This window comes from Mandrillus leucophaeus, unplaced genomic scaffold (genome assembly GCF_000951045.1).
Source record: "Mandrillus leucophaeus isolate KB7577 unplaced genomic scaffold, Mleu.le_1.0 Scaffold1111, whole genome shotgun sequence".
Lineage (NCBI taxonomy): Eukaryota > Metazoa > Chordata > Mammalia > Primates > Cercopithecidae > Mandrillus > Mandrillus leucophaeus.
In genome coordinates, this window is record NW_012099333.1 from 424,369 (window position 1) to 441,883 (window position 17,515).

Here is a 17,515-nt window from a genome sequence, read left to right on the forward strand (position 1 = left end):
AGCGGATATATTGATACCAGTGACTGAGAAGGGTGGATGGTGGGTGGGTAAAAAAAGATTGGTTATGGGTCCTAACATACAGTTAGAAGCAATAAGTTATGATGTTTGATAGTAGACTAGAGTGACTAGAGTTAGCAATAATATTGTATACTTCAGAATACTTAGAAAAGAGGGCTTCAAACGATAGCAAGGCATAAAAATGATAAACACACTGAATGTGGTGACTCATGCCTGTAACCCAAACTTTTTGGGAAGCTGAGGTGAGAGAAGTGCTTGAGCCCAGGAGTTTGAGACCAGTCAGGCATGGTGACTGGGACACACCTGTGGTCCCAGCTACTCGGCAAGCTGAGATGGGAGGATCACTTGAGCCAGGGAGGCAGAGGCTGCAGTGAGCTATGATTGTGCTACTCCACTCCAACCTGGGAGACTGAGCAAAACCCTGTCTCGGAAAACAAAATGACTGATACTCAAGGTGATGGGGGTAACTGGATACCCCAGTTACTCTTACTTGAACATTACATATTCTTTGCAGGTAGCAAACACTCACATGTACCTCATAAATATGTAAATTATTATCTATGTGTTATATATTAGGGGAAAAGAAAAATAAAAATTATGTTACAGTTTATTCTCCTCATCTTAAATTGTATATTTTACATTAGAAAGAAAGTGTATTGTTTTCTCTGGCCTCATGACATGACTGTTGCAGAGTCTATTTTTACTCATAATTGGATGAATAGAGCAAAAAATTTAAAATTTTTATTTTCCATGATTCTCTTGAAACTTAGTCTCAGAGTCCTCAACATATAGCATTTCAAACTTTAATATGTATAGGAATTATCAGGAGACAGTGTTAAAATGCCGATTCTTATCCTATCCATCTCGAGTACGGTGTTTTGTTTGTTTGTTTGTTTGTTTGTGGGGGTATATGGGAAGTGCTGCTCCAGAGACAACACTTTGAAAACCAAGGCCTTAAAGAAATTGTTTCCCTTCCATTATGGGCAGATTGTGGATAAACAAAACTGAGTTTGATTCTTGCCAATTGCTTTTCTACTACAGTGCATGTGAGCCCATCTATGGGGACTCAGAATATAGCCTGTTTTGTTTTGTTTTGCTTTGCTTTTTTATGGGTAATTTTCTACTGGGAAATCACAACACAATCTAAGAACAGGCACCAGAAAAATCTCCCCTCCCTGGCATAGGACTAAAGCAGTTGACTGCTTACACCAAATCATAAGTGGAAAGAGACATGTGAGAGGGGAATCCAAAGATTGCCCAACATAGGTAGGGGACCCAAACTTGCACTCTCCATGCAGTGTGTAACTTGAAACCCTCAACAAAGGCAAACGTAAAGTCAGTTCTGAACTAGGTAATGCCACAGGTCTTGGGCATGCAGAAGGAACCTGAAAAACCACATAAATTATCCTGAATAACCAGAGCAATCTGAAAGGGGGCTGTAGAATAAGTGTGTTTAAATTTTTCAGTGAGCTAAAGAAAGGACTAAAATCCAGGAAATAGGTTAAGAACAAAAACTGATTTTTAAAAGAATAAAATAAAATCTCTAGAAGTGAAAAATGTAGAAAAAATGAAAATAGCATTTTTGTTTCTGTGGAATGGAAGTCATTAGAGTAACTTTACATGTTGATGAGAATAATCCAGAAGATTGGAAGAGATTAATTATCCAGGGGAGAAGAAAACCTGAGTAGGCCAAAGTCTTTCATAGTTAAGGGCAGATGGGCTGCAGAACACAAGAGGGGAGATGACTGCCGAAATGAAGAGAAGAGGCTTATAATTGTAACAGAAGAGAACAAGAAATATGTATAGATTCAGTGAGATATGTGGGTTCCATAGTAGAAAATAAAGGGGTTTGCATCTAATGGTTTATTTTTCCCCAATGAAATATGGCACAATGTCTCCAGTAAGAATGAGCAGAAGAGATGTGTGATGTCCAAGGAGACTAGAGAAGGAAAAAATTAGTGTGTTCAACAAGATATACAGATTTCCAGGTCAGTAATAGAATTACCAGAAATTGTTGAATGTTCATGTGACTTTTCTGAAAATTAATTAATATAAAATAAAAATAATCAGGCCTAGTACATGATGTTCTCTAAGAATGTTCTTTTTTCTTTTTCCTTGTCTTTTTTTTTTTCTTTTTTTTTTTTTTTTGAGACAGGGTCTCCCTCTGTCACCCAGGCTGGAGTGCAGCGGTGCAATCTCAGCTCACTGCACCCTCCGCCTCCCAGGCTCAGGAGATTCTCCTGCTTCAGCCTCCCAAGTAGTTGGGATTACAGGCGTGCACCTCCATGCTCGGCTGATTTTCTGTATTTTAGTAGAGACGGGGTTTCGCCTAATATTAAAGTCAGTCATCGTGTACTAAAGATACAAAATGTTTTCCTTTCCTTTATCTGTACTGCTTAGTAAAATCTCGTCAAAATTTCCAAATTATTTCACTATGAAGCATTACTACACTAAACTATGATACTTGTTGGTAGCATATGTGTATATGTATTTTGATCTCATTTTTCATCCCCCAAATTCACCAATGCTTACAATTTTAAAAACCTGTTCAATGTGTAGAGAGTAGGATTATCATTTTATGATATGAGAGAAGACTCCTTACAGTGCTATGTTCTTAAAATAATACTTTTAGCAATTATTAATACAGTAGACTTTGTTTTAAACAAAATTCTGTTTTAAACATTCCTTAAACAACTTTTAAAATTGTATATTAAACAAAACAAAGCTGTTTTGCCTTTAGGAGGTTATTTAACATCTTTGTGCTTCAGTTTCTTCAGCAATAAAATGGGAATAACAATAATGGCCCTGTCTACTATTCAAATGTCTGTTAAGGCAAGTTAGGACAATAGAAATAGATACAAAACCTTTTTGAAAAGATGTCACTTACTATTATCGTTATTTATAAAACCAGAAAAAAACTTAGTAATCTTTTCTGTCCCCAGTTTTCAATGAGAAAACTAAGATAGTGATAGATGAAGTACTTGCTTAATTTCAGATGACACCTTGGCAATTCCAGTTGTCCTTTTGAAAAAGCTAATAAAAATCAAATTTTTTCAAATAAAATTATTTGTGAAATGTACTAAGGGAACATACTACATGCCTTTGGCCAAGCAAAACACAAAGTGGTCTCAGACTTTTCAACGTCAAATTTAAAGTCTATGTTATATTGCCCGCATAATTCTAAGAGAAAGTTATTTTTTACTGGAATTCTATAGTGGCCAGTTAATCGATCAAATGTGAAATATTATTACAGATACTTTTAGAGATGCAAGGACACAGAAAAGACGTTTTCAGTCCAACATTTCTTAAGAGAATGGACTTCAGGGAAATTAGGGTACGATAAAAACAAATACTGCAAGGAAAATATAGGCACTTAGAAACTCTAAGGAAAATAGTCTCAGTGAGAAATAAGATATATTTATGGCACACTTTTTTGCTTCTGTAAATGATCGACAATAAATAAATGAGAACAGACAAAGTGTTGGATTGCCAAGTCAGACTCTTAAGCAACCGAGATCTTACCTAGTATCAAACTTTAGTATTAATTCAAGGAATATTGATTACCGTGAGACACAGAAGGACATGGAGAAATTCAAGACCACCAGAAATGCTTCCCAGTTCCTCTCTACAACATTAGGACATATCTGGCCCAGATTTAACAGCTGCAGTCTCAAAGTCGCACATGTGGGCATTGCTTACCCAAAGGGAGGCCTTTCAACTCATGAAATACCTTTTTATACTCTGATAATTGTAGAGCCAATATTGACACTTTCTAACAGGCCATGACTTGTAAATCTATAAAGTCTAATTTTATACCAAAATGAGTTATTTTTCCCTTTCTTCCACCTCCCCCTTTTCCCTCTCTACCAGTGTCTCCAAGGGTTGGGAGGATACAAACCAGGTAGTAACCTATTTCATTCCCCTTAGTCATAAAAATGTAAACAACACATATTAATTTTTCAATGTTCAGAAACAACCTATAACACATGGTGAGATACCTAATTATCATTAATAAAGCTAATGCAGTGTTATCAAGCTTGACATTTAAGAATAAAGAGGACAAAATGTGGGTTAGGATAGAAGATGAAAGCTGAAAGAAATGTCAGAAGTGCTAATATCCTCACCTTCAAAGTAGAGAATCAAGAAATACTTTCTATAATTGACCAAATAAGAGATGAATGTGTAAGTAAATTACTTAAGATTAAAGAGACAATGGATACTGTAACTAAAATGTTAATGTATTTATATTGGGTGGGAGGTATGGCATTATTGGTCAGTGAACTAAGACTCAATAGATAATGTTTAAATTTATAAACTAAAGCACATTAGACATAAATATGGTATTTTGAGAAAGGTATATAGTTGCCAGAAGACATAGTTAAAGAAATTAAAGTGATGTTACTTTTTCAGAAAGGCACTATGGAGCAAAAGAGTACTGCTTGCCCTTGTAATTCTACCTGTACTCTATTTTTAACCATGTGCAGGAATTCTTTTACTATTACTTTTGTTTTTTTTAATTATTAAAATAAGGATATAAATGTTTCAACCTGGTCACATCTGGGTCCACGCTGGGGCCATAGTATTAAAGAGGAAGCATAACTGACTAGGGCCAGATCCAAAACCATAGACATAATCAAGAAAATTTCCTTAAAGAGAAGGTGATCATAGAAATAAAAAAAAGCTAAGGCTCTACAGTCCCACTCTTCTTCCCAATGCTGTGGCTCCTCCTGGGTCAGAGACTGCTACTGTCCCCCAAAATGCATTTTTCAATTGCTTAAGAATAATGTTTTCAAGTTTTATAAGCGCATGTGCCCTTCATCTACTGAGGACATTTCCCAGCACCTTGCAACTAGGTGTGGCCACATGACTTAGATCTGCTTGAAGATACAAATATAGTTGATGTTTGTCACTTCCAGGCTATGCCCTTAAAAGGAATGGGAATGAACTTCCTTTGCCCTCTTTATTTTCAGACTGCAAGAACTAGATACAGGGAAGGAAGCCATATTTTGAGGATGACAAGACTCTGGCAGCCTTTCAGTACCTCTGTTCTGTGAGCGAAAAATACACTTCTGAATTACATAAGCCACTTTATTTTTGCATCTCTCTTATAGAAGCTTAGACAGTACCCTAACTAAGGCCTCTTATCTTCATTGCCAACCTTATAGACTCAGGGTTTTGTTTAAAGGAATTTTGTAGTTGGTGTCCTTACACTTGATGATTATAATTGTTATATGTGCATATGTCTCAAAAAGCTGTATGAGAACAGAGTACACACTATACTATTTATATGTGGAGGCATTTAAATTTTGACACTGTAATTTTCAATGAGGATGCTTTCTATCACTTGATGTGTGATTGCCCTAAAACCCCTACAAATGGTTTTATGTTAGTCCCTGCACTCAAGCAATCATTTATCCATTCATTCATAAATTCAGGTTGAATGTTCACAATATGCATTGCACTGAGCTAGAAACCTGAGCAAAGCAGAAGGGAAAATTAAAAACATACGAGCATTTTCTTCACTCTCTTTAAAAAGCAAGAATTAGTGAAATGGCATGATTGAGAAGTGAGCCTGAAGTCAGGATTCTTGGGTTTCAATTCTGGACCTACTATTTACAAGCCATATGATTCCAGATAAATTTATTTAACATCACTGTAACTCATATGTATCATCGTGTAAATGGGAATGATATTATTAGCCATATCATTGGTTGGTTGTGAAATTTAAACAAGTTAATAAAATGAAGCACTTAGAACAGTGCCTGTCCCATAGTAAGCACTAAGTAAGTGTTTAATTTTATTATTATTCTACTTGGAGAGATGAGACATATATACATACTAATAAATAGTAATTTTTGAAAAGATGTCATGTAACAATCTTTGACTTATAGGCATTAAATGGTGATTTTAGGAAATTTTTAGGTATGGGAAGTGGAAAGGAATATTCTTACTCTGGCTGCACCAGTCGCATAGTCAAGGCATTAATTTAAAGTCTAGACCATCAATACATATGTTCATTTTGATTTGTGTGTCATTTCAGACAGTATCTTGTTCTGTTCATTCCATTTGTGTAGGTTTTTATTTTCTGAATTACTTAAATTACCCTGTTTAGTGTAAAATTCTGCTTGTCTGCTGATAGAGCCGCATATAATTCTATCAGTATCCACAAATTTACTTGCATTTTCAATTACACAAATGCCAAGTAGGTTTCCAATTCTATTTTTTTCAAGTGTTTTCCCTGATTTCTCTGCTCATGTTAAAGCACCATGCCTTGATAAATCATATATAAATATATATATATAATTTTTTTTTTTTTTTTTTTTTTTTTTTGAGATGGAGTCTCACTCTGTCGCCCAGGCTGGAGTGCAGTGGCGCGATCTCGGCTCACTGCAGGCTCCACCTCCCGGGTTCACGCTATTCTCCTGCCTCAGCCTCCCGAGTAGCTGGGACTACAGGGTCCCACCACCACGCCCGGCTAATTTTTTTGTATTTTTAGTAGAGACGGGATCTCCTGACCTCGTGATCCACCCCTCTCGGTCTCCCAAAGTGCTGAGATTACAGGCATGAGCCACGGCACCCTGCTAATAAATCATATTTTTTAACGTGAAATTGAATATACTTCATATTTGTTACAATGAAAACGCTATAAATTTAAAACTTTTTTAAACTCAATTGTATTGCCCATCTGTGTTATTTATGTAAAATGCTTCTTGTCTTTGGTTTTCTTTCTTTTTTCATTCCAGTGAACTAGAGCAAAAACATTATTGAAGGCTGAATTTGTTTTCTAATAGAATATGTACATGGTCTTCAATTCAGATTTTCCATTACATGTCTAACTGTGACTTTCCTTTGGTCTTTAATATTATGAAATTCTGGTTTTTCTAACAAGTATTTGCACCACTTAATATCATATTTCTTCATTTAAATTGTATTGGTGTAGGCTTCCTATCCATATCAGGTATAATAATTTTTGTACTTGGTTGCAGAATTGCCAGCTATCAATTGAGCTTTTCTTCTTAATTTATCTAATTTTATTACTGACAGATTAAATACAACTAGAGGATTGACAAATCTTGAGTCTCCTCTCAAACATATAGAGCTAATCTCCTTTGTAAGTTCTTGTAGCATTTGCCAAATTATCAGTTAAGATATTTTTGATTGAAAAACTAGAATCGTCAACTGAAAATGACTCCATTATTAGGTATTTACTACTAGTTCACAGAAGAAAAATATTAAGGTAGACTGTTCCAGGGTTGATTCAGTGGCTCCTTGATATCATCAAATACCCAGGCTTTTCTAATCCTTCTGCTCTGTTATCCTCAAGAAGTTAATGATGTCTTCTTGCGGTTTCAAAATGTAGGCAATAGTTCAACGTATTGCATCTTCACACAAAACATGTACAGAATCAATCAAATAAAATGGGAGCTTACATTTGTATGTCATTCTCCTTTTATCAGGAAGGAATAATTTTCCAGAAATCTCCAGCATAATTCCCCTCATGTGTCGTTGGTTAGGTCTAGTTCAGATAATACTCTTTAGCTGGAAGGAAGTTAAGAAAAAAACCGATGTTTTCAGCCTTTTTCCTGGTTGGCCAATGGAAAAAGCAGAGGAGAATGGCTTTTAGATGTTTAGCCATCAATGTCAGCCTCAATGAAGAAAACTTTTGCAAGAAGACAGGAGAGTTCAAAATAGCAGGTGCGTTTTTACAGAGCTCTTTCCAACTTCTCCATGAGACCATAGCTATATGAATTAGAGAAATAATTTTTTCTTCACTAACAAAATTGTAAAGGAGAACATGTAGTTTCATTGCATTATTTTATGTAATTAGTTAGTGCAATCCATAAACTAGCCTGAAAGCTTCATTTTGCATAATACTTTATTATAAATTCTATATGGGTCAAGAGAGTGATAGGACTATAATATTTTTCATGTTTTAGTATGTGCCATAACTCCTCTAATACTTGAAAATGCACCTTGCTATGTGTATAGTTTCTAGAATCTCATAAGCCTTTGTTAAAGAAATTGATCCATATATCATCGATTTCATTGAAATCTAAATAAATTAAATCACAATGTTACATAAGCATAGGCTTTTTTCTTTTCATGCTATCATATTCTAAGTTGAAACAAATAGGACATAACATTTTCAGCTATTTTAGTATGCTGGATTCAAGAAGAAAACAGCTAGTAAACCAAGAAAACATATTAGTCAATATATCAGCAAATACCAATCTAGGCAAGTACTTAATTGGAAAAGTTCTGTTACATTCACTTGCAATAGTACTTTCTTTGTGGTTAGAAAGGGATATAAAATAAAGGGGAAAGTGAGACATTAAAAAGAATTATAAAATAAGCTCTTGCATATAAAGTGTTATTTCCATTATCTGAAACTTAATGCTCTTTGGTAAAGCTGTCATCAGACTCAGGGATTACCAGGTTACAGGATAAGGTTAATATTTGAGAGAAAATGGAAGAATCCAATATTTTCCTCAGTTGCAATCACCTGAGCTGGAAAGGTTGTCCACAAGAAAAGAGCACCAGCAAACCTTCATCCCAACAGCAGCTGGTGTGCGGCAAGGCTTGAATTCCTAGTAGACCACAAAAAAAGCTACTGATCCTTGTGGAAAATGCCGAGAAGCATTCTAATGCAACTCATAGAGCTTAAATTTTAAGCATTTTTTTTTCCCCTCTGAGCAGCAGGAACAGATGAACTCTCAAGAAATAAAGATCTCATTTTCATGGAAATCATCTCCCAAGAACAAGAGGAAAAAAAATAAAGAAAATGTGTGAGAGACTTGGGATCGCTGTAAAAGACAACAGGTGTCAGAGTTTTCTATGAGGACTTAACTATTCCTTGAGATATATTTTAATGACTTTCTAACAGTTGACACAGTTTATCTTCTTGGAGTAAATGGGATTCTAGTAACCAGGTGCCAAATAATCTGCTCTGAAAAACAAAGTTTAGCTACAAAACTACCATAAATGCAAGACTCCTCCATGTCTAAAGTTAACACATCACAATATACAGAACACTGGGTACAGACAAAATTCTTTCTGGTATGTGGTTCACAGTAACCAGGCTGACTTTCTAAATGCTGATGTGATAGGCCCATCTCAAATCAAATAGCGAACACTTAATAAAGCTTCCAACGATCAGCCGGGCGCGGTGGCTCACACCTGTAATCCTAGCACTTTGGGAGGCCGAGGCGGGTGGATCACAAGGTCAGGAGATCAAGACATCCTGGCTAACACAGTGAAACCCCATCTCTACTAAAAATACAAAAACAGCGTGGCGTTTTGGTGCGTGCCTGTAGTTCCAGCTACTTGGGAGGCTGAGGCAGAATCGCTTGATCCCAGGAGGCAGAGATTGCAATGAGCCGAGATTGCACCACTGCATTCCAGCCTGGCCGACAGTGAGACTCTGTCTCAAAAAACAAAACAAAACAAACAAACAAAAACTTCAAACAATCTCAACATATAGCACATAGGAGCACTGTGGAGCTCTTCAAAATGCTCACACCAGGACTCCATGCCCAGAATTACTGATTCAAAAGCTCTGAATGCAGCTCCAAGCAACCGTATATTTAAAAGACTGCAAGGTGATCTGGTAGATGCCAAAAGTTGCAAATCACTGAAATACACATGTCAAGTGTTTACATTATAATCTCAAAGATGGGATTGATTTGAGAGTTTGATATGAAACAGTAAACACTCATAAGTTCCTTTCTCATAAGCTTATTTCTCTGTCTCTCCCTTTTTTTTTTTTTTTTTTTTTTTTTTTTTTTTTTTTTTTTTTTTGTGATGGGATCTCATTCTGTCACCACCATCAGAGCTCACTGCAGCCTCTACCTCCTCAGGCTCAGGCGATCCTCCCACCTCGACTTCCCAAGCAGCTGGGACCACAGACATGTGCCACCACACCTGGCTAAGTTTTGTAGAGACAGGATTTCACCATGTTGCCCAGGCTGGTCTCAAACTCCTGGGCTCAAACAATCCCCCTGCCTCGGACTTCCAAAGTGCTGGAATCATAGGTGTGAGCCACAGCGCCCAGCCTTTCTGTCTCTCTTAACCCCCACCCCCATTAATCTATGAGCTCATCAAAGACAGTTCATGTCGTGTTCATCTCTGTACTCAGAAAAACAAACTCAGTTACTGGTACATGGAAAGCATTCTGCAAATAAATGTCAAACGAAAAAGGAATAAATTCTGAATGCATTGAATTCCCATATATTCATCTTAGTATGTTCAAGGAAATAAGATGTGAACTGGGGGTCCCACATATTTAATGTCTAGATTTTATTGACAAAGTCAGAAAGGCAACAAGGATGAAAACACAAACACTAGAACAATATGTTTTAACCTCTTATGATTACAGATTTTAGGGCAGCTTAATGAAGGGTTCCCATGGCGATTATTTCTAGGAAGCCCTGGAAGAAACTATCTACATGGGTAAACAAGTTAAATGTATTCAGGTGCACTGTTAGTATGGAACATTTGTAGCTTAGAAAGGTAGACACAGTGGACTGTGTTACCTCTGTTACAGTGATGAGCATCACCTTTGCCTTAAATAACCAGGAATTTCTATAAGCACTAATTTAGAAGATACATAAAGCCTTCTGGGCCTGTTTCTTCCCATACCCTTTATAGCTATGCACTCTATACAGATTTTTTTACTGCTCCAGAGAGTTTGCCAGCATATACTAACTTGAACATTTGTGTGCAGATCAATAAACTACACTTATATGTGAGTTACATTCATCATATAGAGAATCTAGTGAATGCTGTGGGTTCTTCAACAGAGGCAAAGTGAACATTCAATAAAAACCTGCTATTTGATTCCAGAAGGTTCACAGATATCCTGAAGTCCATCTGCAAATCTTCTAAGGATCTTTAAAGCCTACGTTGAGAAACTACACAGTTGAGTAATTGCATAAAACTCATGCAGTCTATTTATACCAATGACTACACCAAACACAGACAGATGTATTAAAGGTATATACATGGCTCTCTGCCACACTAAATGATCACTGTCCATCAGCATACACCAAAATGCTTTCATTGCCACTGTTAAAACTTCAGACTCTCTCCTCATGCATTTCTTCTAGCTTTCTACCCTCCCACATGACAAAACAAAGAAAAGCTTGACACTCTGTTCACCATGTTGCCAGTCCATGTGCATTAATTTGCTAATACATCCAACATGTCTGCTAGAAGGCTCAGTCATACAGTGGCAAAATTAATTAGGGCAACCACCCTTACAGCTGAAATACAGCCAACAACATGAAAATTTTCATGGCATTTGTATACGTCTTTACATAATTCATTGCATTTAAGAAGTTTCAGAAAAAGAGCCTTTCAGGACGGAATTTTCTTACATCTGCATTTCATTTTCAATATTTATGTTTACATGATTGAAAGAAATTTACCCTTTTAATATTAACAACACAATTGTTAAGGTATTTAGGAGTGCCTCTATGATTTCAGCTAATTGTAACAGCCAAGCACTTAGTGGAGGTGAGCGTTGACAAGAGTCACCTGGGAGCTGCACCTTTAACGTGGCAGTAATTAGGCACTGAAAAGGCAGCCACCACCATTTACACTCAATGTGAGCCCATTAAACTCATCCAGGTTATGCTGTTCATTCCTGCAGTGACTAAAAAACAAAATATTCATTTTGTAAAAGAATAATACACCTTTTCAAGTTCCTAGGACAATATTTATTGCACCAGAACAGTCATTCCACAAAAATAGCACTTTAATGGCCCAAAAGTTCCACACATGGGAAAAACGTTTACATCTGGCATCTGAAAATATAACATCATTATTAGTAAAAATCCCTAGATAAGTTCCAATGTTTGTAAATGTGACTAAAACTTAGGGTTATATTACAGATTGCTTGAAGACTAAATTAAGAGTTTAATTAGGCATCACTAACCTCACCATGATACACACCTATATACAAAATATATATATATATATATTCTCAAACTTTTCTGGGTACTATAAAGTTACATATATTATATATAGAGAGAGAGTTACATATATACACACACACATATACATATATATACACATATGTATATATATAGAGAGAGATGGAGTCTTGCTCTGTTGCCAAGGCTAGAGTGCAGTGTCACCATCTCGGCTCACTGCAACCTCTGCCTCCGGGTTCAAGCAATTCTCCTGCCTCAGCCACCTGAGTGGCCACCTGAGATTACAGGTGCATGCCACGATGCCCGGCTAATTTTTGTATTTTTAGTTGAGACAGAGTTTCACCATGTTGGTCAGATTGAGCTGGAACTCCTGACCTCATGATCCGCCTGCCTTAGCCTCCCAAAGTGCTGGGATTACAGGTGTGAGCCACTACACCCACCCTAAAGTATATTTTTAAATGCACAGAATGAATAAAGAAAATTCATCATCTCCTCATCACGCTTTTTTTTGGTCTGAGCTCCTTCCCATTTCTCTTCTGCTGTCCACCAGTAGTTAGGGTTACATGACTTTGTTTTCAATGGCTTCATAATTTCCCATAATATAAGTGTACTGCAACTTATTTAACCGGTCTTATACTACTGATTGACTATCAGATGGATTATTTCTAGTACTGTCATCCCTCTATATGTGTGGGGAATTTGTTCCAGAGTCCCTGTGGATACCAATATCCTCGGTTGATCAAGTCTCTAATATAAAATTGTATAGTATTTGCATATAACCTGCACACATCCTTCTGTGTACTTTAAATCGTCTCTAGATTACTTATAATACCTAATACAATGCAAATGCTATATAAATCACTGTTCTACTGTGATTGGTTTTTATTTGTATTGTTTTTATTGTTGTATTTTTTTAAATATTGTGCATCTGAGGTTGGTTGAATCCACAGATACAGAACCCACATACATGAAGGGCCAAGTGTATTTTTGGCTACTACAGACAACATTACATAAAATTTTCTTGATTACTGTTAAACATACAATTTTATACATAGGTACAAATATATTCATAATTTTCTAGATGTGGAATTGTTAGGTGAAAGCACATGAGATTGTAATTTTGATTTAAAGGGCTACTACTAAAATGCCTTTGAGATAGGATGCAGCAATTTATACCCTGCAATAATGCAGCAGAGTTCCTGTTTCTCCACTCCTTTATACTTGGCATATTGTCAGACTTTTTGCTGTTTGTTAGTGTGTCATGTGAAAATATGACATTTTGTCAGATATCTAGTTAGCCTGCCTTTCACTAAATATGAAGTTCAGCATATTTTGCTTTCTTTTCTATTGGTTTTGGTGAGCTTTTATATATTTTTTAAAAACTAGCCCTTAACTTTCAAATACATTTTAATTTTTTCTACTTCGAGATTGGTATTTTGACTTAAAAAAAATGTTGCCAGGCACAGTGGCTTACGCCTGTAATCCCAGCATTTGGGAGACCGACACGGGAGGATCACCTAAGGTGAGGAGTTCAAGACCAGCCTGGCCAACATGGTGAAACCCCGTCTCTACTAAAAATACAAAAATTGGCCAGGTGTGGCGGCAGGCACCTGTAATCCCAGCTACTCGGGAAGCTGAGGCAGGAGAATCACTTGAACCTGGGACACAGAGGTGGCAGTGAGCTGAGATCACGCCATTGCACTCCAGCCTGGGGAACAACAGCGAGACTTTGTCTCAAAAAATTTTTTTTTTGGGTTTCTATACTTCAGTTTGTGGTCAGTTTTCATAGTAAAAAAAAAAAAAAAAGGTGTGTGTGTGTGTGTGTGTGTGTGTGTGTAGCCAGGCACAGTTTTGATTTCTATACTTATTTATTTTTAGAGATAGGGTATCTCTCTATTGCCCAAGCTGGAGTGCAGTGGCATGATCATAGCTCACTGAAGCCTCAACTTCTGAGTTCAAGTAATCCTCCCACCTCAGCCTCCCCAGTAGCTGGGATTATAGGCACATGCCATCATGCCTTGCTAAAGTTTTTTTTTCTTTTTATGTAGAGCTGGAGTATTGCTGGGTTGCCCAGTCTGGTCCCAAACTCCTGGGTTCAAGTAATCCTCCTGCCTCAGCCTCCCAAAGTACTGGGATTATAGTTGTGAGCCACTGCGCCCAGCCTCCTTTCCCATTCTTAATGAGAAGTCCTTGGAGATGTTTTGATCAAGAACTATAGGTAACAGTTGAAGTTTTATATCTGAATCAACAGAAATCAATATTCTTTCTGGAGTATTAGTAACTCTTTCTCTAATCTCCAACTGAATAATAAAAATACAGTTAGGTATCTGAATTAATGTATTTAACAATGTATTTAATGTATTTTATTGAGCAACTACTATGTATCAGTCTTCTTTTTAGGCACTTGGGATACAGAAATGAATAAACTAGACCAAGATTCCAATCCTCATGAAATCAGGAATAAGAGTACTGATAAACATTTCCATTTATTAATGAGAACTACAAAGATCACTTCTATGAAGTAAAATACAATTACATTTTCAAGTAATTCAAGAAAGAATTACTTCTCTTCTCAGAAGGAAATCTTTCACTTTCCTAAAATTTTAAGTTTCCCAAATATTTCTTTAGTGGTCATGTCTATGAGTGCCCACAGATTTAAAGTATGTAACATGCAACCTATATTGGAAGAGTGGGTCTTTTCAGATCTTTACTAACTCAAAATTTTGAGAACTGCATAGTACAATGGAAATATGTACTGCTGTCTTTAAAACCTTAAAGTGACTTGTGTATAAAATAGAAATAAATCTGTGGCACTACACTCAGCACAGTGCTAGACACTTAGAGCTACACTATCAATACAAAGAGATCACTCAGGGGAGCACAGGGAATAAAGCCATATATCCCATTCGATCTTAAGACAGAATTCTTTCATCAAGTGACCCACCTCTCCAGAGAATAGCTTCTTACAGCCCTATTTAGACCCTGGTGTGGATTTGCAAATTAAATGAAAAGACCATTAGAAAACATTTCTGTTTAAAGTGCTAAATGGGCTGCAACTTTCAAAACTAACCAGCCTGCCAAATTGTGATTTAAAGTGAAATTGGCATGAGCAGACATTTCCACATCAGCCTGTAGCACATCTGGTCCAGACCAAACAAACAGAAGATTTATTCTGTCAGGGAGATCATTTAGCATTCCTTTTCATGCTTCAGAAGGAGCCTGTACCTGTCACTCACCAAAGCGGTCGGCTTTTGGTGGCTAGGCTCTGTTGCTCTCCCTGACTAGCCTTGATCTAATACTTCTAAGGAGGCTCATGTGCACCGCTCCACCTGGGAGCCCAGTACCCATGCCAAGTTCATTTCCATAGTCTTATAGAAACCTCCTGGAGGATTTCAAACATCTGCTCATAAGTAAAGAAACATTGTCTTGAGCTCTAACAGTAATATAAAGGGCAACTGAACCTTCTTTTGCAAATAAAGCAGAGCTGATAAATGATCTTATTTCATAAGACTGGGGGCAAGTATTTGTGTGTCTTTCTGAGTTCAGATATTTAAAATATAGTCCATTAATCATGGGGAAAATCAGATGTATCCAAAGTTTTGCCATTTAGTGATGTATAGTAAGGATTGTAAAATAGGTTTAAAAGTCTGTCATTTTTCTAAAACTAAATGAATGTATTTACAAAAACGATGCCATTATTCCTAAAATGAATAACATTCTCTCTCTCCGCCCCCCCCCGCCCCCTTTAGCTACAGCCTCAGACACAGCCAAGTATAGTTCTCTTGCTGCATGAAGCCAAATAGCCACTTTCTTCTCTGGAATGTTAATCTGCTCTTATTGGAGTTAGCAACCCCAGGAGGATCGCTTCCTGACTTGTCTCATCAAGAAAAATAAAATAAAATAAAAAACACTCCTCTTTCCCACTCTGGAGTGCTGTGAATACGCAGAAGGGATAGATATACCACCACTGAGAATTCCCACATCTCCTTATGATGTTGCTACACGAGGATATGAAAGATTCTGTTTTAATCTAAACAAAAACTGAAAAGGGAAGAGGCAAATTTTTGTGTGTGTTGATGCACATATTTTTTCTAATATTTAGCTAAAATTTACCTCTAATTATTCCTTTAAGAAATAAATGAGTTAGGCATAATGTTCTCCAATGCCCCTCCAGTTGTAACACAATTATCATGAATTATCATGGTGGTTCCTTTGTCCTTGAGGAATTTATTTAATTCATAGACACTATTACTTTGCTTTCATGCTGACCTGTGAATCAAGGTCTAGGAAAACAGAGGGAGTTTATCACATAAACATAGAAAAGGTATTTATCTTACTTAACTTATAAGAAATGCAATTTTTTTTAATCTAGAGATTTCCAAGGCAGTTTTTAAAGTATGCATCAAAGAAGGCACACAGTTTATACAAATATTTTCATCCCTTTTGGTTTGTTATAGCACCAAGATAGTATGAAGGGTGAATTACCTCTATACTTGTTTCATGTCTGTCCCTCCTACTGAGGCATTAATAGATGTGATACCATGAGTACTGCATTGTTAATACTCAGCTAAATCTCTAGAGCTCAGAAAATGCTCTTCTCAAATTCATACAGAACATTCTTATATAGGTTATGCTCTAGCTACTGCATTTGTAATGAAAAATATGTAACTACACCAAAATCCGCTTCTTCAGAAGGAAACAACAAAAATGAGCCTTCCATAACAACAAAAATTAATTGCAACCAATCTTGAAATATCTTGACATGAAATGTTGGAAATTTCTTAAGAGTATCTGAACATTTTATCTACTTGAAATATGTTAAGTCAGAGAAAAAGACATAGAATGATATTTAGTACCTAAATAATTCACTTATGGATACATTTACTTGTATCCTTATTTGAAGATACAGTGTTAACATTGAAAATAGTATGCATGTATACTTTCACCATAAAAATTGGAGTAATACCATATAGAGAAAGATTTCATCCTTCCTTAGTGAACCTGAAGAACTTCAAAATAAAAAAGAACACATCTGATTTTAAAAAGTTATAGTCAGTCAGGCGCGGTGGCTCATGCCTGTAATCCTAGCACTTTGGGAGACCAAGGCGGGCAGATGGCCTGAGGTCAGGAGTTTGAGACCACCATGGGCAACATGGTGAAACCCCGCCTCTACTAAAATACAAAAAAGTAGCCAGGTGTGGTGGCACATGCCTGTAGTCTCATTTACTCGAGAGGCTGAGTCGCGAGAATTGCTTGAACCCAGGAGAGAATGATAGGAATTAGAAAGTTACTTTATTTTTCTAGTTTATATTCCTTTAAAGACTACATTTAGAATTAAAGAAGAGAAGCTCAAAGCAGACAGGAGGTGACTTTGTTTTAATAGCTCATTGGATTGATTGATAGGTTGAAGAGATAAAAAAGTAATCTACTTATAAAATATAGAGATTTAGTCCATGAAAAAATGATGTGCAGCTTATAAACTGTGTCTCAGTGAGATCATGCAATGTCATTTGACTGTTAGGAATCTCTAATCAGAAATAATTTATCATATAAATAGCCAAGAA